This window comes from Eurosta solidaginis, chromosome X (genome assembly GCF_040869045.1).
Source record: "Eurosta solidaginis isolate ZX-2024a chromosome X, ASM4086904v1, whole genome shotgun sequence".
Taxonomy (NCBI): Eukaryota; Metazoa; Arthropoda; class Insecta; order Diptera; family Tephritidae; genus Eurosta; species Eurosta solidaginis.
In genome coordinates this window covers 88,974,174-89,002,048 of record NC_090324.1, presented here as the reverse complement: position 1 = coordinate 89,002,048, position 27,875 = coordinate 88,974,174, and the positions used below count along the sequence as shown (strand labels likewise).

Here is a 27,875-nt window from a genome sequence, read left to right as displayed (position 1 = left end):
TATTATTACTTCAAAATTAATTGGAATTTCATTTACTGTGGGAACCACAAAAGAATTAAAAAGCTCTTTGTAAGGTCGGCAAAAATGTAGCCAAAAAGGTAAGGGAATTTATTATGTGTTAACTTATATATTAGGCTTTTACTTATATATGAGTAACTCTTATTTTTATGTTACGTATACGCACTGTTAGCGTGGTGAGGTGGGTGCAGCTACAGATGTATGCATGCGTACTAAACAAAACTATGGGTGTTTTATTTTTTTAAACTATATTTATATTATTACTGTTTATTGTGTCAGTTTGAAAAAACATTAAAATTAATCTCTCAGAACAATAGAGTATGCAATATTCTTGGTTAGGCCTTCTTCAGATAATATAAACAAAATGGATGGTTTTCCAACGCTAGAACATGCTACATATAGTTGTAAGTATGAAAATCATGGTGTTTCCAAATCTAAGCCACATACAGACAACGTTTGGCCATGTGACTTATTGATCGTCATTACAAATGATAATTTAATTGGGAATTTAATACGTTTGAATTCAATTGGCACATCTGTACGCATCATAGGAATTCGTGGCAGTAATATATTGTTACGAATATTAGCAACACTAAGTGATACTGTCATCTCTAAGCCGATGCTAAGCAGTGACTGTATGCTCATCAATAATTCAATCATTATGTCTCCACATATGTACGTACACGCAGCGGAGAAGCAACGCACAAACACATGCAGATATCTTTTCTGAGATATGCAATTATAATTGTGGAAGTGTCGCTCACAAATACACGCGCACGTGAGAGAAGCTATAAAAATTGTGCATCTGTAGTTATAGCTGAGGAACTTATAGCAGATAACCAACTAGTAGATTCTAGAACAGAACCGCCTAGAAATGTCAACGAAGAAACCAAACACTATAAAAGGCAGCAACAGTAGAGGCGCGATAATCAGTTGGATTTAAGAAGCCACCTGGCGAGCAATAGTAGTGATATTGTGAAATACGTTATTGTGAAGTACTTTAGTAAAGGCCATTTTGCATTATTGAAAAGTGGAGTTATTTATTCAACAGTTTAGCGATACGAACGTTAGCAAAGGTGGCTTCAATGATGTTTTTCATAAATTTTTTAATGACTAATCGTGTACCATTGCATAGCAGTTGGGTTCAAATTATGAAGCAGAATGACCGAAGCTCCAACCTTCAATTGTAAATGGTGAGGTGGTATGCCTGGTAAATCCAATGAATTTAAAAACTCAATTGGAAAGTTTACAGATTCCTTGGTATCGCAAGCTGCATCGACAGATTTGTATGACACCAATCCCCTGGCAACAGCTGTTGTATTTTGAAATTTAACTCATTGACATCCGAATTTTCGCTGCTAAAATCGCTCTTTCTGCCAGCCACTTTGATTTCCATATTGTGTGTCGACATCGGTAAATTTCTTGTCGATAAGAGTACTTTGCGAATTGACGATCGGACAGAAGTCCCTCTGTAATTTTATGAATCCTGTGTTTTCATGCACATTTCCATCACCAATACCTAACAATTGTTTCGAGAAAGTTTCGGCGGACGGATCTTGAAGCATTTGAACACGCATGTTCAACGTCAGTTGTATTTTTTTAACATAGTCATGATGTTTTTAAGCAAGCGTTAATTTCATCAGCGTACGTCGAACGTGGAATAACGGGAAGGGTTTACCTGAAATCACCTAACAGGAGTAGCAAGGTGCCGCCAAATAGTTTTTCGTTGTTTTTTACATCTTTTAATGTCCTATCCAATGCCTCAGGCGAAGGTTTATGTGCCAAAAAGCATTTATCCCAGATAATAATTTTACACTGTTTCAGCACTTTGGCCATGTATGACTTGTTACTTATTATTGTACATTGCATCAGAGTTATTTTGGATGTTCAATGGCAACTTAAATGCTGTTGCGCCATTCTGTCTCCATCTAATAAAGTGGCTGCAATGCCTGAAGATGCAAAAGCTAAGGCGATGCAATTTATTGATCACATCTCGGCAAGAAGTAGCGAGATAAGGAATGTTTTGCCAGTTCCACCGGGTGCATCAAAAAAAGAATCCTCCTAGCCCTGCCTAAACTGTCAGCATAATGCGGTCGTAAATTATTTTTTGCTCATCATTTTATTCGAAATATTGCGACTAACAATGCTTGCCATTTTTGAAGGGTCGTACTGTAGTTCACGATTCATATCTCTGTTGTGTAAATCAGATATACTTCGATTTACTGAGTTCATTCCGAAATGGCTGATTGGTAAATTCGCAATACCAATGCAAAAATCTTCCATAGCAATCGATGCTTCATTGTACATTGCATCAAAGAATGAAAACGTTGGATCGTTGCACCTTGTACGATGTCGATATAATATATCATCAGTCAATGCGTCTTTGTAATTACCCCACAACATCTGTGCTCGGGCCGGGAAACATGTAGTTAGTACTACAGGAAATAGTAGACGAATTTGTGCTGCCGTGAAATTTAATGCTGATTCAGCAAGCATACTATCTCAATGGTTGTCGTCTTCTAGCCAGCCTCAAGCAAGGTTTGCATCTTTATATGTTGCGTATTGTTTCCCATCTACTTTGCTTATATCATGAAATGATAATGGTCCTTTGTCATTAACCAACAACAGTCGCACATAAAAGCACTCAGTATGCCTTGGATTGACTGTATATACGCGACCCAAATTATTTGATTTAAATAAACGGGGAGACGCATCAACTGGTGTACCCTTCTTTTTGGGCATCAATTTTTTCGATTGAGCCCATGTAAAATATTGCGGTACTTCTGAATAGAGCAGTGTTTGTGCGAAGGCACCAACACATCCGCACGACTACATAATTCAAAAAATTGTGTGAGCGTAGTTTTTGATGGATTCGTAACACGATCAAGCGCTGTCTCGTTCGTGAAATATACGCGCTGGCCGTTTTCAAGATGGATAGCTAAAGGGATAACTGCTGGATCCCGCTCATGAACTTGGAGAACGAAGATACGCCAGACAGCTTCATTGGAGCTTATATAACGGTCAATTTGGTAATTAGTAATTTAATTTTTTTATTCATTGGGGGACTTGTATATTAGTATTTTCAATTCGAAATGCAGCCATATTAGAGATATACGCCGCCGATAAACGCCGCCGCCGACTTTTGTCGTTTTTCGCACATCGCCGCCTAATGTCAAAACTATCGGCGTGGCGGCGGCGGCGCCGTCCGGCGCGTTACTATATTTTCTACTATTTAAGACTGTTTAGGCCATTTATTTTTCATGTCGAAAATTGGTCGGATATGGTCGAAAGTGGTATCAACGGATGCGAATCACTGCCAGTTATAAGAAACTTATTGCGAAATTTAACTCTTTCTAACTGTTCAAAAGTTATTTAAACAACACGGACTTTGCATCACCCAATTCACGAAGTTATTAAAATAAAACACTAAAAGAAAAGTTATATATAATTTTACATGCTCACTTTGCATATTTTTTCTAAAAAATTAATAATGAACAATGAATTCAAATAAAATGACGCATTTTTGGCGGTTTTTAAACAAATTGCGATTGGATGAAAGAATAAGCGAAATCAGTCATGCAAAATCCTAAAGGTTCTGGGGGCATAAACACTCCTTTGAAATGATTCTTACCTCATACTTAAGTTGAGGATATATGTACGTATGAGAAAGGTTTAAAAAATCACTTGGGCTTACATTCAAACATCTGCTGTTTATTTGCGAAACTATACAATAGCGTCTGAAAGGTAAATTTTGATTTTCACACTTCATTCTTCAACACCCAAGTCTCCCGGTTTGACACTTCCAAAAGTTGGCGGCCCTATCTAAAACTAGTCCCTTGGAGTGAATCACATTGATGATAGCCTACCAACCAAGTTTAAATATCACCTACACGTTACGGCTCCTTTTAAAAATGTTAATAGTTAGGCACATATATTTACCAGGTGATGCTTTGTCCTTCGCAAGAACACTCAAAGTGGTGAAGCAAAATCTTTCCCAAGACAGTCGAAATAATGACCGTGTGTGCTACTACCCTAATGTAGTGGATAGTCGAACTAGTCTGAAAACTGAATCTACGCGCTCATCCATAATGAGCTATTATAGCATAAGGCCGGAAAACAGCAGTTATCATCTTTCAACTTAAAATTGGTCGACTTTCATTCTAAAATATCATTTTGATTTAATGAAGACTATTGAAATCAATGTTGTGAACACAAACGTCTGAAAACTTTCGTCTAAATTTTAAAAATTTTGTCCAGGGTCCTTGTAAAATTTTAATTATGTAGATGCGCCGAGGATTATACGATTTTCACCCATGAGTTAAGCGATGACATCCACATAGACTGCTTATGATTTCGAGGGCGGCAGCATAGCGAGACAAAAACATCTATTAGAAAGTCTTCGGAGCTACACCTAGGGCTTCTAGGAAAGTATTCGAAGTCGCAGTCCTATAGCTTCTGTGCGAGGGTCAGGAGGCGTGGTAGCGACTGGTGGTCGGGATTGCACTGTTCGCATATCGGGAATTGTAGCTCTTAAAAACAGCCGAAAAAACTGAGGCGTCTGTGCCACGAGAGTCATGAGGATTAATAGAGACCATTATTAGCAACCGTAAGACGCGTTTCTGCGTGACCACCAAGGAGTCACAAATGATATAAAGAAATTGTGTTCGCGACGATTATTAGGAGTTAACCCCAGGTGAAAAAACACGTTGCACAAGATATACAGACAAAAGTGTGACCATTTTATGTATCTCTATTCAGCAGACGCAGCAGTACCAATTCCAAAGACGGGGGTTAGGTTCGAAGCCTCTCTGGAATAAGTGAACGAGGGACAAACCCTCTGCAAGGAGCTACTCCTGAAATCTTGTGAACGATTTGCGAGACTTTGAAGCAAAAACCCAGGATTTTTCCAAAATGGCCAAAACGTTGGTTTCCTTAAATACATACATACAGAACCTTTCGTAAATATTATTTTTTTTAAATAGAAAAATCTAACTTTTTAAAATAACGCGCCGCCCGCGCCACCACCGCCGGTATATAATAGATGGGCGTAAACCTCTAAGCCATATCACTTTCTTTATTCACATATGCAGATATATTTTATTCTCTTCACCGAAATGCAGAACTCTACATTAATATGAGCATTGAATGTTTTGCTCAACAGAGGTGAATATAGTACCACCCAAAGATTGTCAACGTCTATTTCTGTGTTTCCGATAGTTTTGGTGAATGATTTTCAGCCATTATCTGTACTTCTTCGACAATATACTTGATATCCATCACCATGTGTAACCGTGTCGTTGGTGAAATCTTCCGGAAAGCGCTTTGTGAAATTACCATTTACCATACAAGGTTTTGAACGATTTATGTTTGTAGTAACAATATCAAACAGCAATTGATCAGTCGACGGATCTGGAATTTCTGCAGAAATTAATATATCGAACCAGGTCAAAATGTGGGCATGTGGTAATCCTCGCTTCTGCCACTCAACCGAATACATCCAACATCATGTGGGGCCAAATATATTCAATCTTGTTATGAAATTGATCAAAGACTTTAACTTCAGTTTAAACACACGCGCTGTAAAGTCATGAAGATGTATTACATTTTGTCCTGGCAATAGCAACGATGTAATTTCGTGGCATTTTGGATTACACGTAAAAGTTATGGAAAAAAACGATCGTCCATATTCGCGAACGAAAGTCATAGCATCCTGTATGTATTCCTGCATATGACGCGGAGTTTCTATGTATGATGATGGCAGGATTACATAGTGACCTATATCTGTAATGTCAGCGTTATTCGCAATAGCATCTTGCTACTGAATATGTTCCTCCGCACGCAGTTTCTATGCATTGTGTCGCAAGTACCGTAAATGTTCACTCTCTATTTTTACGTACTTGTCAACCATAAATTATTGACAAAGCTCACGACATCCTAAAATTATGTTGTCTTTGCCGCGTCTAATCATCATATGATACGAATTGTAACCTTTTGAGCTAACGTTTTTTAGGCTCGTATTATAATATATACTTAAATTAATTTTAGATTTACTCTTTGGTAGTAAATTAACTACAATAAAAATAAAATTTCGTATATATAAGGAAAACTTTCGTACATTCTATGAAATCTTTCGTAAATTTCAGCAACGACAGACTTTGTAGAATGTACGAAACTAATTTCGTACATATTACGAAATAATGAGACCTGAGGTCCTTAGTATATTCTACGAATGCATTCATACTACTTACGAATGATTTCGTAGTGTTTACGAAAGTGTTTCTTAGCGGCCGCCACACCAAAGGTCCTGGGTTCACGCCCCGGACAAAGCAACATCAAAAATTTAGAATTTTTTTTAATTGGAAGAAAAATGTCTAAGCAGGGTCGCCTCGGCAGTGGTCTTGGCGTGACGTACTCCCGAGGAGATTCAGGCCGGGCTTCTTCTCCAAATTGCATCGTGCTTATTTGAATTTTTCCCACAATTTGGCGGGACCGGACCTAAATATGTACATATTTTATGCCGACTCCGAACGGCATATGTTAAGCATATGAATTTCCACTGAGAAGCTTCTCATTTAGAAAAACTATTACAAAGTTCTTTTCAAGCTCAAGGCCAAAAGAATAATTTTTTTGTAATGATAATTATTGTTATTTTTTAATTTTTCTTTAATTGAAAAATTGTATTTTGTTTTTGGAATAGTAAGTAGAAAATTTGTCAGACAACCTGCCACAGCTGCGCACATAGATCCATTTCGAAAGGTGCTAAGCCTTCATCATCGATACGCTTTAGGCACGCTGCGCTAACCATTTGGCTATACAGCCTTGGTTTGTTTGACTGATAAATTGCTACTTCTATTCTTTCTTATCAACTATATTTAATCAGCGTTGCGCCATCTTTTACAAATCACTGATAATGCTGGATTTGTTTATTGTCAATTACTTTGTTTGACATTCCCAAGTGCTCCTGTGTTTAGGGGGGTTGAGATTACAAATTTACCTTCCTTTTACGGCGGTGGATGCTGTAGCTGCTGATGGACACGGCTGCTGCGGTGATGGCGATGGTTGAACACGGCGGTGTAAATGAGGTGGTGGTGGTTGTATGGCGCTTTGATGATGGTGATATTTGTGCTGGACACGGCGGTGCTCACTGCACTAGTAGCTCGTTCCACTTTATGGGGATATATTCCCAATTTATAATTATTATTTATCTGTTTCCAATATACAACAAAAAACACTTTTTCTCAACTTTAACGAAACTTTTTTTTTGATATAAAGGGCTTTAATCTTTAAAGAAACTTCTTCTTCAATAAAAAAAGGGGTTTTACAATAATATTTGGCGTCACACGAATGATAATAAGACAATAATAAATGTATGTATGTAGGTACATAGGTAGGTCAAATAACAATAATAAATGTATGTATGTAGGTACATAGTCACATCTGTCAACCCATTGTTGGGGTTGCCAAAGAGGTGAAATAAGCTTGCGCGGTAGCGTACAATTCTATGAGTACGTGACTCATACATGAGTACAGCTCATAAAAACAATTCAGATACTTAAATTTAATATAGAATATGTACGTAATATAAGATATTACGTATTTGTACGTATAAATTATTCAGGATGCGTACTTATACGTAAAAGGTACATACGTAAATAAATTCAATTTTCAAGTTCTTAAGACTAATTTCTATTAAATAGAACAGTTGGTTGTTGGCGACTACGGCAGTCGCTCAAACATCGTCCCCGCCCTAGGCGCGTTCAGCGGCTAGAGTCTCTTGCAGCTCTTGAAGAGTCCGTAACGCATCTCGTACGAGGAGGTCTGAGACCTTTCCCTTGAAGGTGGCACTCTGCAGCCCTTGAGCGGTGCACCGAACGGTGCGTCGAGCGGCAGTAGAAACTGGCGGTTGTGCGTCGGTAGCTAGACGAGACCGAGAGATAGCTGGGGGGAGAACGGGGTCGCACGGTGGGGTCAGAGGGTACCTGAGGAGGTACTACTTGGCGACCAGGCCGGGGTGCCTGGGTATGACGTGGGATGCTCGGGGTTGCATCTCGTCGATGCAGCAGAGAATGCGGTAGGAGTGGAAGAGGGGGTTCAGTGGTAGCTCGGTGGGCTTTCCGTGCATGCTCTGTCTAGGTTCGCTTTGAGGGAGGAAACATAACTTTACAAGTGGGCGTTGGAGGGTGCCGGTTTGAGTGCGAACGTCGACAACGCGTATATGACCGTATGACCCTGGGTATAATTTTTCAATGCGTCCTGGACGCCACTCTGTTGGGGGGAGTGAGTCCTCGTGAATGCAAACGCATTCACCGACTTTGGGTTCAGTTTGTGGATTTTTCCACTTTTGCCGTTTCTGCAGATCCTTTATATAATCTTCTTTCCATCTTTTGCTGAATTGGTGATGGAGGCTTTTTACCATTTCCCAACGGTTCATAAGGGACAAATCTGAATGATCCACTTCCGGGACGGCCAGGAGAGGGCAGCCTCTGTGGAAGTGGCCGGGAGTGAGAGCAGTGAATTCGGAGGGGTCTTGAGACAGAGGTGAAATCGGGCGAAAGTTTAAGACGGCCTCTACTCTTACCAAGAGGGTGGTAAATTCTTCAACTGTGAAGGTATGAGCTCCTGCAATTCTTTTGAAATGGATTTTGCAACTTTTCACTGCGGCCTCCCACAGACCACCCATATGGGGAGCACCGGGGGGAATAAACTGCCAATTAATACCTTGAGGGGAGTATTTCTGGATGACTTCTTGGGAGGCAGTTTTCAGAAAGTCGACAAATTCCTTTTCGGTTGCCCTTTTGGCTCCTATAAACGTTTTGCCATAATCGCTCATCATTTTCGCTGGGTATCCGCGACGTCCGACGAAGCGAGCGAACGCTGCGAGAAAAGCGTTAGTTGTTAGATCGGAGCACAATTCAAGGTAGAGAGCTTTTGTAGAGAAACATACAAAAACCGCCAAAAAACCTTTTAGTAGGGTGTGAGACCTTAGTGCTTTTACGTGAAGAGGCTCCGAAAAGTCAACACCGGTGATAGTAAAAGGCGGAGCAAAAGTGCGCCGTCCCGCGGGCAACGCTGCCATGATTTGGGAGCGCATCTGCTTCTTATGGAGGTTACAGATTTTGCATTGGAGGATACCTTTCTTTATAAGGGTTTGAGCCGGGGGATATAGATTTCCAGCCGTAGGCATTGTTGGAAGAGACGCGCCCCGGTTTGGAGAAGTATCTCATGCAGGAACTTAATATAGATTATCGCGAATCGATTTTTCAGGGATGATGATAGGGTGTCGTTCATTAAACGGCATGGTCGAATGGGATAATCTCCCATTCAGCCGAAGCAGGCCTTCTTTATCGAGCGATGGACTAAGAGCCGAGAGGGGGCTTCGTTTGTCTATCACCTTAGAGTTTCATGGGCAAAGGAGTGGGTTTGCGTCAAGGATATAATTTTACATTTCGCTTTATGGAGATCATCGTAAGAGATAGTGGAGGGCGCGTAACGTGTGCCTCCTGTTCGATGACGCAGGTTGCGAATGAATTTTAAGACATATGCCATTACCCTAAGGGCTCGTGCAAAAGAGGAGAATCGGTCGAAAAAATCCGCTTCATCTTCCGTGGCGAGTAGAGCTTCGGCTCGGCGTACCTCCGGTGGATTGGTGTTTCGTATGATGAGTTTTGGCCAGGCTTCCGGGGGCAAAGTCAGCCACTCAGGGCCATTCCACGATAACGGAGAACTAGCCAAGTCGATGGATTTATATCCTCGAGTGCCCATGTCCGCTGGGTTGTCGTGCCTGCCGACATGTTTCCATGACGCATTTCCGACGAGATCCATTATTTCAGCGGTGCGGTTAGAGATAAAGGTCTTCCAAGTATGGGGGGTTTTTTCCAGCCATGCTAGAACTATTTCCGAGTCAGACCATAGTATTACCTTTGTAATAGAGAGATTGAGGTTTGACTGGACGACAGCGACGAGACGTACCAAAAGAAGAGCCGCGCATAGTTCTAGCCTTGGCAGGCTGGAAGTGCAAAGGGGTGCAAATTTACTCTTGGAAACTAAGAGATGAGAGGAGGTACTGTTATCGTGAGTGGTCCGAACATATTCATTGGCGCAGTATGCCTTTTCCGATGCGTCACAGAATCCATGCAGTTCTACTTGCTGGTTGGGGTTATAGTTGACCCACCACCTATCTTAATGTTTGAGATACCGTACACAATTTGGTGAATTGAGACCACTTTATGAGACGGAGGGGTTTAACTTCTTCATCCCAGTTGGTTCCGTCTATCCACAACCCTTGGAGGAGAATCTTTGCCTGAATCATTATCGGCGTAAGCCACCCTGCGGGGTCAAAAATTTAGCGACAGAGGAGAGGATCTGACGCTTTGTCCTAGCAGACGACAAGGGTATAGAGTCGACTGTATACGAGAAGATGTCGGTGAGGGCGTTCCTTTGAATGCCGAGAGCTTTGGCGTTACTCGTTTTCTCAAACTCTAAGAGATTTGTGTCGAGCAAGTCCTCTTTGTCGATATCCTTCAGAATACTAGGGTGGTTGGCCGTTATATTTCGTAATGGGAATCCTGCTGAACCGAGCGCTTGGATGACTTGAGAGGGAGACTGTTCAGCATAAAGAATACCATGGCTACCAGAGAGAATGTCATCTACATACGTTTCTTTGGTCAAGACAGGGACGGCTTTGGGGAAAGTTCTTCTACATCTTTGGCCAGTTGGTGAAGAGTACGTATGGCGAGGTAGGGGCACCGTTCACACCAAATGTGACTGTTTTCAGACGATAGTCTTTTATGGGGTCGCTCGGAGACGAGCGAAAGACGATCCCCTGCTAGTCTCTGTTGTTTTCGTGTATTACGATTTGATGATACATTTTTTCTAGGTCTCCGTTGAAAACGAACTGGTATGTCCATTTGAGTATAAGGAGCATCAGATCCGGTTGCAGGGTAGACCCGGTATAGAGAATATCATTAAGAGCATATCCTGACGCTAATTTTTTCGAAGCGTTAAATACGACCCTTACTTTCGTGTTTTTTTCTCGGGTTTTATAACCGCATGATGGGGGAGATAAAACGAGGCGCATTTGCCTTCGTGGAAGTGGCCGGGGGTGAGAACAGTGAATTCGGAGGGGTCTTGAGACAGAGGTGAAATCGGGCGAAAGTTTAAGACGGCCTCTATTCTTACCAAGAGGGTGGTAAATTCTTCAACTGTGAAGGTATGAGTTCCTGCAGTTTTACTGCGGCCTCCCACAGACAACGCATATGGGGAGCACCGGGGGGAATAAACTGCCAATTAATACCTTGAGGGGAGTATTTCTGGATGACTTCTTGGGAGGCAGTTTTCAGAAAGTCGAAAAATTCTTTTTTGGTTGCCCTTTTGGCTCCTATAAACGTTTTGCCATTATCGCTCATCATTTTCGCTGGGTATCCGCGACGTCCGACGAAGCGAGCGAACGCTGCGAGAAAAGCGTTAGTTGTTAGAGGTGAGAACTTTTGTAGAGTGGTGGTGGAGAGCTTTTGTAGAGAAACATACAAAAACCGCCACATAACCTTTCAGTAGGGTGTGAGACCTTAGGGCTTTTACGTGAAAAGGCTCCGCAAAGTCAACACCGGTGATAGTAAAAGGCGGAGCATAAGTGCGCCGTTCCGTGGGCAACGCTGCCATGATTTGGGAGCGCATCTGCTTCTTATGAAGGTTACAGATTTTGCATTGGAAGATACATTTCTTTATAAGGGGTTTGAGCCGGGGATATAGATTTCCAGCCGTAGGCATTGTTGCAAGAGACGCGCCTCGGCGTGGAGAAGTAGCTCATGCAGGAATTTAATATAGAGTGTCGCGAATCGATTTTTCAGGGATGATGATAGGGTGTCGTTCATTAAACGGCGTGGTGGAATGTGCTAATCTCCCATTCACCCGAAGCAGGCCATCTTTATGGAGCGATGGACTAAGAGCCGAGAGAGGGCTTCGTTTGTCTATCGCAATAGAGTTTTCTAAACACGCCTTTTCATGGGCAAAGGAGTCATAATTTTTTTATAATGATAATTATTGCTATTTTTTAATTTTTCTATAATTGAAAAATTAGAAAATTTTTCAGACAACCTGCCATAGCTGCAGAGATAGATCCATTTCGAAGGGTGCTAAGCCTTCATCACCAGTACGCTTTAGGCACGCTGTGCTAAACATTTAGCTATACGGCGGTGGTTTGTTTGACTGATAAATTGCTACTTCTATTCCTTAATTCTGCATTTGTTTATTGTAAATTACTTTGTTTGACATTCCCAAGTGCTCTTGGTTTATTAACAATTGTTTTTGTTTTTATCGGCTTATTGATAAATAATTCAAGTTTCGATTCGGTTTCAACGCCAGGACAGTAATTCTTTTATAATAATTATTATTGTTATTTTTTAATTTTTTTATAATTGAAAAATTGTATTTTGTTTTTGGAACAGTAAGTAGAAAATTTTTCAGACAACCTGCCATAGCGGCGCAGATAGATCCATTTTGAAGGGTGCTAAGCCTTCATCATCAGTACGCTTTAGGCATGCTGCGCTAACCATTTCCTTTTTACCAACTATATTTATTCAGTGTTGCGCCATCTGGTGCAAATCACTGATAATGCTGGATTTTTGTTTATTGTCAATTACTTTGTTTAAAAATCCCAAGTGCTCATGGTTTATTAACAATTGTTTTTGTTTTCATCGGCCTATTGATAAATGATTCAAGGTTCGATTCGAGCTCAAGGCCAGAACAATAATTTGTTTCTAATGATAATTATTGTTATTTTTTAATTTTTCTAAATTTGAAAAATTGTATTTTGTTTTTGGAATAGTAAGTAGAAAATTTTTCAGACAACCTGCCATAGCTGCGCAGATAGATCCATTTCGAAGGGTGCTAAGCCTTCATCATCAGTACGCTTTAGGCGTGCTGCGCTGACCATTTAGCTATACAGCGTGGGTTTTTTTGACTGATAAATTGCTACTTCTATGAATTCTTACCAACTATATTTTATCAGCGTTGTGCCTGAAAAGGATACATTTACGGATCTTTAAAAGTCGTTTTCTGTGCCCACACGCACTCGCTCAATAATAAAAACTTTTTATTTTTGATTAGGTTTAGTTAGTTTTATTTAATTTTAATTTTTAAACGTTCTCTGTTTTATTTTCACGTTACACTTTTTGGTTTCAATAAACATTTATCGTTCTTATTTTAACAAATTTAGTTTAAGACTTTCAATTTTCAAACTTAGCTTTTACTTTTTTCTACCTTTAGATTTTATAACCGGCGCGTGTCAATTCTAAAATGGAACTCGATTGCGTTCGTTTCCAACACACGCTGAGTTGCCATTTCTACAACTGCTGAATGTGTTCAGTGCTTAAAGGCTGGGTAACGCAGTTCGGTTACACCGCCCTTCCTTAGAAAAAAGAAGAACCTAACAAGTTGATCAGATTTGTCATATTATTCTTGTTCCTATGACTTAAATTGTTTTGATTGAATGAATGTATGCTATTGGTGTTCCTCCCCTTTTTTCATTCGTTCATTCAGAACAGTTTTTTTTTCTTTTTACATATGAAATTTGTTTTTGTTTTTATCGGCCTATTGATAAATCATTCAAGGTTCGAATCGAGCTCAAGGCCAGAACAATAATTTATTCTAATGAAAATTATTGTTATTTTTTTAATTTTTCTAAATTTGAAAAATTGTATTTTGTTTTTTGGAATAGTATGTAGAAAATTTTTCAGACAACCTGCCATAGCTGCGCAGATAGATCCATTTCGAAGGGTGCTAAGCCATCATCATCAGTACGCTTTAGGCATGCTGCGCTAACCATTTAGCTATACAGCGGTGGTTTGTTTGACTGGCAAATTTGCTACTTCCATTCCTTTCTACCAACCATATTTATTCAGTGTTGCGCCATCTGGTGCAAATCACTGATAATGCTGGATTTTTGTTTATTGTCAATTACTTTGTTTGACATTCCCAAGTGCTCATGGTTTATTAATAATTGTTTTTGTTTTTATCGGCCTATTGATAAATCATTCAAGGTTCGAATCGAGCTCAAGGCTAGAACAATAATTTTTTCTAATGATAATTATTGTTATTTTTTAATTTTTCTAAATTTGAAAAATTGTATTTTGATTTTTGGAATAGTATGTAGAAAATTTTTCAGACAACCTGCCATAGCTGCGCAGATAGATCAATTTCGAAGGGTGCTAAGCCTTCATCATCAGTACGCTTTAGGCATGCTGCGCTAACCATTTAGCTATACAGCACTGAAGAAATATGGTTGGTAGAAAGGAATGGAAGTAGCAAATTTGCCAGTCAAACAAACCACCGCTGTATAGCTAAATGGTTAGCGCAGCATGCCTAAAGCGTACTGATGATGAAGGCTTAGCACCCTTCGAAATGGATCTATCTGCGCAGCTATGGCAGGTTGTCTGAAAAATTTTCTACATACTATTCCAAAAAACAAAATACAATTTTTCAAATTTAGAAAAATTAAAAAATAACAATAATTATCATTAGAAAAAATTATTGTTCTGGCCTTGAGCTCGATTCGAACCTTGAATGAATTATAAATAGGCCGATAAAAACAAAAACAATTGTTAATGAACCATGAGCACTTGGGAATGTCAAACAAAGTAATTGACAATAAACAAAAATCCAGCATTATCAGTGATTTGCACCAGATGGCGCAACACTGAATAAATATGGTTGGTAGAAAGGAATGGAAGTAGCAAATTTGCCAGTCAAACAAACCACCGCTGTATAGCTAAATGGTTAGCGCAACATGCCTAAAGCGTACTGATGATGAAGGCTTAGCACCCTTCGAAATGGATCTATCTGCGCAGCTATGGCAGGTTGTCTGAAAAATTTTCTACATACTATTCCAAAAAACAAAATACAATTTTTCAAATTTAGAAAAATTAAAAAATAACAATAATTATCATTAGAAAAAATTATTGTTCTGGCCTTGAGCTCGATTCGAACCTTGAATCATATGAAATTTTGATAATATTATAATATGAATTCAATTACATGTAAATTGTTTTCTAATTTCTATTGCCTTTAAAAAATTTAGTTTGAGATGAAATGAATGTAATGAAAATTTAAAATTAGTTAAAAGTTAGTTGGTAAATTTCTATAAAAAAATGTTTAGTTTACGTTATTGATTCGGTTTTTGTGAACGGTATTTTCCTTTTTATTCATTTCATCTAAAACCGTGACATTAACTCCATCAATTGTTGTGACTATAAGTATATGATCCTTGGTAAATATTTTATTGTTTATTTCTAGGTTCTTTTTGTACTACTACTTTATCGTTTATATTAATAGTTAACGGACGCACCCTCCTATCATATAGATCCTTTTTTATACTCAGATGAGCAGAGCTCACAGAGTATATTAACTTTGATTGGATAACGGTTGGTTGTACAGGTATAAAGAATCGAGATAGATATAGACTTCCATATATCAAAATCATCAGTATCGAAAAAAAATTCGATTGAGCCATGACCGTCCGTCCGTCCGTCTGTCCTTTAACACTATAACTTGAGTAAACTTTGAGGTATCTTGATGAAATTTGGTATGTAGGTTCCTGGGCACTCATCTCAGATCGCTATTTAAAATGAATGATATCGGACTATAACCACGCCCACTTTTTCGATATCGAAAATTTCGAAAAATCGAAAAAGTGCGATAATTCATTACCAAATACGGATTAAGCGATGAAACTTGGTAAGTTAGTTGAACTTATGACGCAGAATATATAAATGGTAAAATGTTGGACAATGGGCGTAGCACCGCCCACTTTTAAAAGAAGGTAATTTAGAAGTTTTGCAAGCTGTTATTTGGCAGTCGTTGAAGATATCATGATGAAATTTGGCAGGAACGTTACTCTTATTACTATATGTCCGCTTACTAAAAATTAGCAAAATCGGAGAACGACCACGCCCACTTTAAAAAAACTTTTTTTTTTAATTCAAATTTTAAAAGAAAAGTTAATATCTTTACATCATATAAGTAAATTATGCCAACATTCAACTCCAGTAATGATATGGTGCAACAAAATACAAAAATAAAAGAAAATTTCAAAATGGGCGTGGCTCCGCCCTTTTTCATTTAATTTGTCTAGGATACTTTTAATGCCATAAGTCGAACAAAAATTTACCAATCCTTGCGAAATTTGGTAGAGGCTTAGATTCTAGGACGATAACTGTTTTCTGTGAAAAAGGGCGAAATCGGTTAAAGCCGCGCCCAGTTTTTATACACAGTCGACCGTCTGTTGTTCCGCTCAGCCTTTAACACGATAACTTGAGCAAAAATCGATATATCTTTACTAAACTCAGTTCACGTACTTATCTGAGCTCACTTTGTATTGGTGTAAAAAATGGCCGAAATCCGACTATGACCACGCCCAATTTTTCGATATCGAAAATTACGAAAAATGAAAAAAATGCCATAATTCTATACCAAATACGAAAAAAGGGATGGTAATTGTATTGGTCTGTTGACGCAAAATATAACTTTAGAAAAAAACTTGGTAAAATGGGTGTGACACCTACCATATTAAGTAGAAGAAAATGAAAAAGTTTTGCAGGGCGAAATTAAAAGCCCTTGGAATCTTGGAAGGAATACTGTTCGTGGTATTACATATATAAATAAATTAGCGGTACCCGACAGATGAAGTTCTGGATCATCCTGGTCCACATTTTGGTCGATATCTCGAAAACGCCTTCACATATACAACTAAGGGCCACTCCCTTTTAAGACCCTCATTAATACCTTTAATTTGATACCCATATCGTACAAACACATTCTAGAGTCACCCCTGGTCCACGTTTATGGCGATATCTCGAAAAGGCATCCACATATAGAACTAAGGCCCACTCCTTTTTAAAATACTCATTAACACCTTTCATTTGATACCCATACCGTACAAAAAAATTCTAGAGTCACCCCTGGCCCACCTTTATGGCGATATATCGAAAAGGCATCCACCTATGGAACTAAGGCCCACTCCCTTTTAAAATACTCATTAACACCTTCCATTTGATACCCATATCGTACAAACAAATTCTAGAGTCACCCCTGGTACACCTTTATGGCGATATCTCGAAAAGGCGTCCACCTATAGAACTAAGGCCCACGCTCTTTTAAATTACTCATTAGCACCTTTCGTTTGATACCCATATTGTACAAACGCATTCTAGAGTCAACCCTGGTCCACTTTTATAACGATATTCCGAAAAGGCGTCCACCTATAGAACTAAGGCCCACTCCCTTTTAAAATACTCACTAACACCTTTCATTTGATACCCATATAGTACAAACAAATTCTAGAGTCACCCCTGGTCCACCTTTGTAGCGATATCTCGAAAAGGCGTCCACATATAGAACTAAGGCCCACGCCCTCTTAAAATACTCATTAATACCTTTCATTTGCTACCCACATAGTACAAACAAATTCTAGAGTCACCCCTGGTCCACCTTTATGGTGATATCTCGAAAAGGCGTCCACATATAGAACTAAGGCCCACGCCCTCTTAAAATACTCATTAACACCTATCATTTGATACCCATATCGTACATACAAATTCTAGAGTCACCCCTGGTCCACCTTTATGGTGATATCTCGAAAAGGCGTCCACATATAGAACTAAGGCCCACGCCCTCTTAAAATACTCATTAACACCTATCATTTGATACCCATATCGTACATACAAATTCTAGAGTCACCCCTGGTCCACCTTTATGGCGATATCTCAAAAAGGCGTCCACATATAGAACTAAGGCCCACTCCCTTTTAAAATACTCATTAACACCTTTCATTTGATACCCATATAGTACAAACAAATTCTAGAGTCACCCCTGGTCCACCTTTATGGCGATATCTCGAAAAGGCGTCCACATGTAGAACTAAGGCCGACTCCCTTTTAAAATACTCATTAACACCTTTCATTTGATACCCATATAGTACAAACAAATTCTAGAGTCACCCCTGGTCCACCTTTATGGCGATATCTCGATAAGGCGTCCACATAGAGAACTAAGGCCCACGCCCTTTTAAAATACTCATTAACACCTTTCATTTGATACCCATATAGTACAAACGCATTCTAGAGTCACCCCTGGTCCCCTTTATGGCGATATCACGAAACGGCGTCCACCTATGGAAATAAGGCCCACGCCCTCTTAAAATACTCATCAACACCTTTCATTTGATACCCATATCGTACAAACAAATTCTAGAGTCACCCCTGGTCCACCTTTATGGCGATATCTCGAAAAGGCGTCCACATATAGAACTAAGGCCCACTCCCTTTTAAAATACTCATTAACACCTTTCATTTGATACCCATATAGTACAAACAAATTCTAGAGTCACCCCTGGTCCACCTTTATGGCGATATCTCGAAAAGGCGTCCACATATAGAACTAAGGCCGACTCCCTTTTAAAATACTCATTAACACCTTTCATTTGATACCCATATCGTACAAACAAATTCTAGAGTCAACCCTGATCCACCTTAATGCGATATCCCTAAATGGCGTCCACCTATAGAACTATGGCCCACTGCCCCTTAAAATACTCTTTAATACCTTTCATTTGATACACATGTCATACAAACACATTCCAGGGTTACCCTCGGTTCATTTTCCTACATGGTTATTTTCCCTTATGTTGCCACCATAGCTCCCAACTGAATATGTAATGTTCGGTTACACCCGAACTTAACCTTCCTTACTTGTTTTAATTTTATGTTTGTTAATTTGATTTTTCGCCATTTTATTTGTTTTTTGTAGTCTATATTTTACTTCTTTTGCATAACTTTCAACATTGTAAATTGGATCGGTTTGTTCCTTTTTAACTTCATTTGGTAAGGTAACTAGTTCGTTTGGTGTAAATCCATTATCAAAAACCGTACTAGCAGTTGTATTATGCAAAAATGTAAAATATTTCAAATAAACGTCCCATTCGGGGAAGTTATCATTTAGAAAAGCTCGTAAATATTCATTAAACACCCGGTGATTTCTTGCAATTGTACCCAGGGTTTCATGATGGTAACCTGTAGAAAATTTATGTTCGATTTTTAGGAGTTTAGTTAATTCAGAAAAAATTTCATTTTTAAAATCGGTTCCTAAATCGGTTTTAATTGATTTCATTATGCCATAAATGAGGATGAAGCCTTCAAAAATGGCAGTTGCAATTGTTTTTGCTGTCTTATCAGGGATTGATATTGTAACTAGGTATTTGCTTAAGTCGCACATAATGGTAACCGCGAACCTATTTCCATTATTCGACTCAGGCAATGGTCCTATTGTATCTATAACTACGACATCGAAAGGTTTACAGGGTGTTGGTGTAAGCACCAAATTTTCTTTGATTTTTGGCTTTACTTTATTTAATAGACATTTTTCGCAATTTTTAACGAATTTTATGATATCGCTAGTGATGTCCTTCCAATAGTATTTTGTACGTATTTTTACGTAAAGGTTTTTATTTCCGCGGTGTCCACCTGATATCGGGTTATTGTGGTAAATTTCCATTAGTCTAAGTTTTTTGTCGTTGTCCGTAACTGTTTCGACAGGCTCTATTAATAGTATTTGAAAATTTTTTAAAATTGCATTCCTTGTACTTTTAAAATTTCAAATAGAAAAATATTTAAATAACTGATCATCTTTTTGCCATTCTGCTTGCGTAATATTGCGTTTACCAGCTTCTTTTTGAAGCTTCAAAAGTAATTCATCTAATTGCATTATTTTGTTAGTGCACGCAATATTAAGTAACTCGAGTTTTTTATGTTTTAAATGCGCATATGTTTTTAAATTGATTTTATTATAATCGTTGTCATGACATATTTGGATTTTTATCCTAGGGATTTTCTTGGAAAAATTATATGAAAATTTGTCGAATACCTGTAATTTAATATTTTTTTCGTTTATGTCTTCAGTCGGTTGTTGTAGTTGTTGGTGACGTTTCGTCATAGACCTCGTCTGTACTGCTAAAATTTGATTATTTGAATTTTTAAGTTCTTGAATTGAAATTCGCGATAATGCATTTGCACCTACTTTGATTTTCCTTTAATATATTATATGGTAAAATTACATTACATTGTTAAAAGTTCTAGTTCAATTATTGCTTTTTTCTGTTCTGAGTTATTGAATGTTTTTGGTGCGAAGCAAACTGGTAAATAGTTACTATTTTGGGTTTGACTCAAAATGGCACCGCAACCAATTTTCGAAGCATCAACTGTAATTATGAATTCTTGTGTGAAGTCTGTGTATTGGAGAATTTTAGGTGAAATTAAAGATTTACGGAGTTTTTCAAAAGCAATTTCGCAAAAGATGTCCCATTTAAATTCTACTTTCTTCCTGGTAAGCTTGTTCAAAGGTGCTGCTATTGATGCAAAATCCGGTATAAACCTTCTGTAGTAGTTAGAAAATGCTACAAATCTGCGAACTGCATCTTTATCGCGTGGTTTGGGGTATTTTTTAATTGCAACAAATTTTGACTCGTAAGGCAGCAGGCCTTTGGACGAGCATTTATGACCAAGGAATGTAACTTCTGAACGCATGAAATTGCATTTTAAAGGATTTAACGTAAATTGAACTTTTTACATGTTTCCAAACACATGTTTCTAAATTTTTTAGATGGTGAGTCTCGCTACACCCAATAACTATTACATCGTCAACATATAAAAAGGCTTGACTGCGGAAAATACCCGAAAAGGCAATAGACATCATCCTGGAAAATGAGTTTGGAGCAACGTTTAGTCCGAATGGTAAAACTTTCTAACGAAAAGCACCACGATCGGTACTGAAAAAGGTGATGTCTCTAGAACTCTTATGTAACGGAATTTGATGAAAACCGGAATATAAATCTAATGTTGAGAAGTATTTTGCTCTTCCGAGATTATCTAACACCCTTATTATCAATTATCATACGATAGACGATAAACGCTTGCTAGCGTATCGTAAAAAATCAGCTTTCATATTGCGATTTGCACCGCTGATAGATGTACTATTGTGAATGACAGCAGAGTTTTGTTTACAAATTTTTGTGAATCTATACAAAACAGATAGCAAAAAAAAACGTAAATACTAACAATTCAATTGTTTTGTACAAAAATGGCAAACGTTTCAAAAGCTGTAATAATAAAACGTTCTCTGCAACCTTTGTCGCCTTTTATATAAACTCAAATGAACAAATTGACGAAACTCGCATAGAGGCCATAAAAAGAAGAAAATTGAGAGATGCTTTCAATCTTCTTGAAGTGAACTCTACACTGTAACTACTTGACATACTAAAAATAAAAAAGTTTAATAAAAAAAATAGATTTCAGAGTATGTCTTAACAGAATTAGAAGGTAGTTTGCGCGCCCGTAAAAATAGTAAATCTATCCCAAATATTTTGAAGCTTTGTGCCTCTTTAAGGTTTCTTGCCCAGGATTTGGCAACAGAGTGTTGGGAATGAGGCTTTAGTTGGACTCTTTTGGATTTTGTAATAATTTTATATTTACTTTTATTTATATAGCTGCCAACGTATCGTGCAAAAATTTATCAACGATAGCTGGCGTAGAAAATTTAACAGCCGATGCGATAGTTAGCGTATGGCAATACCACAATAAACGATAAAGGCTAATGATTGGGTTTCACATGCTACAATTTATTTCATAATACGGTATGACAGATTGCAAGCGTTTATCGTGTATCGTATTAGTTCATAATAGGGATGTAAAATGTCGTCTACACGCGGAAGTGGAAATTTATCAGCTATTAATTTTTTATTTACAGCTGTAAAGTCAATGCACATTCTATATGATTTTTGGCCAGTTGGGTCCTTTTTCAAATCAAGGGACTATTGTAATTTGAGTAACTTTCTTCGATTAAATCATTTTTTAGCAAATTATCAACCTGTTTATTTATTTCAGTAGGTTGTGAGTATCGTAATCTATAATTTTTAACGTATACCGTTGTCTTATCTGTCAATCTAAGTTTTTGGTCGTAAAATTATTTAAAGTCATTAAGTCCGTCTTTAGTACAAATATATCGGAGTATTGTAAGCATAAATCAAGACGTTCGTCTTTTGCGTATGTGGGCATTTGTTTTATTAAAATTGATTTAAGTTCTTCTAAACGTTCTGGATCATCTGAAGCTTTACTAATTTTGTATATAAGAAAATTGCTAATGTCTTCTGTTTTATATTTAAATCTTTTATTTATTTTACTTCGTCTGTTGTATTAATTACTTTTAAAATCGGATTTTTCGTGTCTACTATGCATTTGGCTGTGAAAACGCCATTGGAGATCTCATGAGAATCAACAAAAACTGGATTTTTGGAATTACCTAAATTGAAAATACGGAAAACTTCGCACCTTGGTGGAATTGTTAAACTGTTGCTAGATGTGCTATGTAAAATTGAAACTTTAAACCTTTCTGTCCCGTGAAAAATTTGTATTGTGTCGTTTGAGTAGTCGATTATGCATTTGCTTGTTTTTAGAAAGTCCTTTCCGAGTATGCCGTCTGATGGTATATTGAAATGGCATCGATCACATGAAGAATATGTGGTACTAAAATGTTCGTTACTATGAAATTGGTCTCTATTTTGCCTAATGTAGTAATTGTCTCGGATGTTACGCCTGTGATGTTAATAATATTACTGTTATCTATTGCTGAATGTGTCGACAAACTGGAAATTTTAATTAGGGAAATATCTGCCTGCGAGTCTGCTAGAAACGTACATGTTTTGTCGGAATCGGTGACTTTTACTTGGATGAAGTCGGAATAATTTAGGTTCAGACAGTATATTGATTGGAAATTACTTAGTCGCCTTGCTCCGGCTCCCTCAGTGTTCGCGACTAAGGGGCTTCGACGTTTAAAGCTCTAACGTTGGCAGAATTTCTAGTATTTGAGTTTTCGTTGTTGATATTTCTTCTATTTGCGGACCGACTATTATTATTATTGTTGTAATTATTTGGCCGACTGGTGCCTCTATTGGAATTGGTATTTCGAAAATTTGAATTATTCTGCCTATTTGAGTTACCGTTAAATCTAAAATTACTGTCCCTCTAAAACTTGATCTAAGAGGACGTGAGCGAAAAGCTTGTTTTGAAAATTCTGAAAAATTTTTGTTATTTACTCTCAAAGCTGCGATTTTACCAGCGACAACTTTCGAGTTGTCTGGTTTTATTTTACCGCGTAACGCTTCTATAATTTGGCTGACTGAATTTATTTCCGCTGTTAAGGATTCACGAGCTTTGCCTTCGAGTTTGGATTTTAAAAATGCAATGAAAGTAGGAGTTAAAATTTCGTCAGAGAATACTTCCATTGATTCAACTCTATTTATAAATGAGCCTAGTGCTAACGGGTCTCCACTGTAGTTTTCTCGCATAATCACATACGTACTAATAAACAATTTTTTCTGCTCGACTGTGGCCATGGTTGTAACGTTAAGAATCGGAGTTTGAATAGAGAAACTAGAATTTGGAATTACACATTGATTATCAAATCCTAAACAGTCTGTACTCAGGGATAATTTATTATGTTCATTTGTTAAGGTCAGTGGCGGCGCTAGACCACATGTGGACGTCGGCGACATCAAGTTCGCGAGGCCTCTACTACTTCGCAGTACAAAAAAAATATAAAATAATGTATAAGTAAACAAGTTTTATTGTTAATAATCAAACGATGACAAAAAGTAATTGCACACATAGAAATTAAAATAGTCGCACTTTTCGGCTTTTAGCCTCACTGAATTTTTTCAGGATTGTATCATAGCTAAGACTAGCCGCTATTTCAGCTTCGATAGACAGGACTGATAAAGCGGATAGTCTGTCTTGGCTCATCGTACTCTTCAAATAGGTCTTTATCAATTTCAACTTTGAGAAGCTTCTTTCAGCGGAAGCCGTACTGACCGGAACTGTGAGCACGATTCTAATTGTAATGTAAACATTTGGATATACTTCTTCTAAATTATTTTGTAAAATGTATTGGATGAGTTGTTTCGCGTGTTTGCTAGAGTCCAGTGAATTAAATTTCAAAAGCTGAAGTTCCTCATATAGTTCGAAAGGCTGTATGTCACTGTTTTCGCCTTCCAGAAGTATTGTACCTAAATCATTACAATGTTTGAGAAGATCCTCTTTTGGTAAAGATTTCAAATAATTGATGTCATAAATAAAACCAAATTGCTCAAAATATTCATTGAGCGCATTAAATCTACATTCGGTGTCGACTATTATAGCATCTATCATTGTGTTAAAAAAGTTGACTCTGAACTGCATTTCAGGAGATTCAACTGGTTGATCAGTATGTTCGTAGCTGAACATTCGTTTTTTTTTTGGCTATTCTGTTTTCCTTAAATTGAGACTGAATTTCGTAAGTACTTTGCTCCACAAACAATTTAGCTTCTGTTATGCTTTTCTCAAATCCTATATTACGGAATTCTTGAATCCAGCAACAAAATGAACGCAAAGTATCAATATCGACTTTCAAGTTGACTTGAACCGATTGCCCTAGTTTACTTATATTATTCACACGTAGCAAAACCTCATACCACACGTGTATCGCAACAACAAACTCAAAAGTTTACATTTCGTTCAGGATTGCCTCAATGTCGTTTAGAGTTTCGGAATCATCAGCTTTATTTTTCAGATCATTCATGCATTCGATGACATCATGAAATTGTGAAAATATTGTTTTTACTGCTCCGATTCTACTCTCCCATCGTGTTTCAGACAGAGGTTGTTATGTCAATTTTAATTTACTTTTTACAATCTCCCAACGCTTGCTTTACTTTGAAAACATCACATAGATTTTATTGATAAAGCCGAAAAATGTTTTGGCTGTCGTTGAAGAATTAGTTGCATCTATCAAAAGTAAATTCTAATTGTGGCGTCCGCATGGCGTGAAGAATGCTCTTGGATTTATATTGACGCCGTTATCATATCCCTATCGTCGACAGTTTTGGATATCTAGATCATTTTTTTCTAGTTCTTGTAATATTGATTTTGTTAAATATTCTCCTGTTGTTTCTGCGACGGCAATAAACCCAATAAAATATTCCTCTGTCGCTCCAGTTGATAAATTGCAAAATCTTAATATTATTGACATTTGTTCAACACGGCTTACGTCCCTGCTATAGTCAGAAAAAAAAAAAAAAGTAGAATCAAGCGCATTACAGGCCAAAACATCAGATTTTAGAGGTAAATCAAATCCAAAGAATAAATCCGTTTAACCAACAAATGCTCATCTGTTGAAAAGCAGTTTACAGATTTGCTGTTGAATTTAAAAAATGTCTGTCAAATTAACTCTTCCCCATTCTGTTAGTTTAAAAATGTATCTGTTATTAATAACAATGGATGTTGTCCTTTTACCTTATATTTCTGTTCATTATTAACCGATGCGAAGGTTTTTTGCCACGTATTTATGTCAAAAGTAATTGTTCAATCTGTTGACCCAACTACAAAATTACTGTTGGTTTAATAGAATTTTTTTATTTCACAAATAAAAATACAGTTTTAAATACATTTTTGTAATTATCTATTTCATATATGTAAATTATAAATTCGGAGGGAAATCTACGGCTTGAACATCCACACAAATGGATATCACATTAAATAAAAATTTATAATCCTGTTTCATCAATATCTATATCATTTTTACAAAGTGTTTTTATATATGTATATATAGTACATAGAAAGTGCTTTATAAATTCAGTCCTTTTTTGAGCAATAATTAGTAAATAAAATTTAAGTACGTAAAAAACTTCATTTTACAGAATTGTGTTCGTTTGTACATAAACATATACTCGTATTATTGTATATCGTTTATACTAAAAGCATATCTTATTTATTCAGTTTACTTTTTTTAACAATAAATTAAAGACGGCTAAAAATATCTGAAGTGAGCCGCGTTTTTTATGGTGGTACTTTAACAATAAAAGTTACTAATGTTGTAGATTTGGTGTGATCAATAAACAATAATCACATTAAATAATAAGTTAAACAATTAGCTTTAAAGTATTTGGTTTTTGATTGTGATTAATCAATATCTTATATAATAACAACTTTTTTTTTTCAAAAAAAAAAAAACTTTAGAATCTGATTTTGCAGCCCAAAATCTACAACATTAGGAACTTTTATAATTTTTAGTTGGGCCAAACTCTTTTTAAAATGTTTGCTGGTTAGGAGTTGCTTCGGCCGATAGATTAATAAAGAAAAACCAAAAAGTTTTTACTTTTTCCCTCTATGCATTTCGGCGCTTTCGCGTCATCATCAGGAAGGTCTACATTTATTTAAAAAAACAGAAACATGAAAACACAAAACGAAATATAAGAATACAGCACAATCAATAGACATAAAAATTAGCATTTGGAACTTTACTCAAATTAATTTGATTAATTTTTTAAATTACAAAAACTTCACATATTAACAGTAAACATATTGTTTTTTTATTATTATTTGTTTACATGTTTGTTGACAGCTGTGTAAGCGCTGTTTGTGTTGGCCACGTCTTCTTTAAAATTCATTACGTTTGTGAGTTGCTGTTGAATTCGGAGACTTTCCAGTGTTATCCGTCTTTTTTCTCTTCTCTCAACATCCAAAAACCTAGCGTTCGCGAAATCAGCTGTGTGTTCGTTTTCGATCAGGTGTTGAGAAAGCGCTGTTGTTGTTTTGTTGTTTTTCCCGTCCATTTGATGTTCGTATAGTCTCGATACTAATGCCCTTTTTGTTGTTCCTATGTAAAACTTATTGCAGTTATTGTTGTTGTTGCCATCTATAGAATTATGGCCCTCTTAAAATACTCTTTAATACCTTCCATTTGATAAACATGTCATACAAACACATTCCAGGGTTGCCCTAGGTTCACTTTCCTACATGATGATTTTCCCTTACTTTGTCTCCATATCTATCATCTGAGTATGTAATGTTCGGTTACACCCAAACATAGCCTTCCTTACTTGTTATTATTGTTGTTGCTGTTGTCGCTTTAACCAGATGAGGCAATAGCTATGTTGTTGTCATCACAAATCGTTTGCTGTGCTGCTGCCGCCTTATTTTGACGCACCACCTCAGGGCGACGTTCAAGTTTTTGAACTTTTTATACTCAGTTGAGCAGAGCGGATAACGGTTGGTTGTACAGGTATAAAAGAATCGAGATAGATATAGACTTCCGTATATCAAAATCATCAGTATCGAAAAAAATTTGATTGAGTCATGTCCGTCCGTCCGCCCGTTAACACAATAACTTGAGTAAATTTTGAGGTATCTTGACGAAATTTGGTATGTAGGTTCCTGGGCACTCATCTCAGATCGCTATTTAAAATGAACGATATCGGACTATAACCACGCCCACTTTTTCGATATCGAAAATTTCGAAAAATCGAAAAGGTGTGATAATTCATTACCAAAGACGGATAAAGCGATAAAACTTGGTAGGTGGGTTTATCTTGTGATGCAAAATAGAAAATAAGTAAAATTTTGGAAAATGGGCGTGGCACCGCCCACTTTTAAAAGAAGGTAATTTAGAAGATTTGCAAGCTGTAATTTGGCAGTCGTTGAAGATATCACGATGCAGGGACGTTACTTGTATTACTATATGTATGCTTAATAAAAATTAGCAAAATCGGAGAACGACCACGCCCACTTTAAAAAAAAAATTTTTTAAAGTGAAATTTTTACTAAAAATTTAATATCTTTACAGTATATAAGTAAATTATGTCAACATTCAACTCCAGTAATGATATGGTGCAATACAAAAACAAAAGAAAATTTCAAAATGGGCGTGGCTCCGCCCTTTTTCATTTGATTTGTCTAGGATACATTTAATGACATAAGTCGAACAAATATTTACCAATCCTTGTG

General features: G+C 37.2%; 1 protein-coding gene across 12 annotated transcripts in view; it reads left to right on the top strand.

The window, feature by feature from the left end:
- The window catches only part of LOC137234136 (forkhead box protein P1-B-like), a 76,250-nt gene that overhangs the window by 18,568 nt on the left and 29,807 nt on the right, over nucleotides 1–27,875 (top strand). For 4 of the 12 annotated variants that reach the window (XM_067757751.1, XM_067757752.1, XM_067757756.1 and 1 more), the window contains exon 2: nucleotides 20,665–20,839. The exons of 7 other annotated variants lie outside the window; for them this stretch is intronic. The gene's annotated coding sequence lies outside the window, so the exon portion shown is untranslated. The remainder of the gene's footprint in view (nucleotides 1–20,664; nucleotides 20,840–27,875) is intronic. One more of the 12 variants, XM_067757753.1, reaches the window with a different exon arrangement.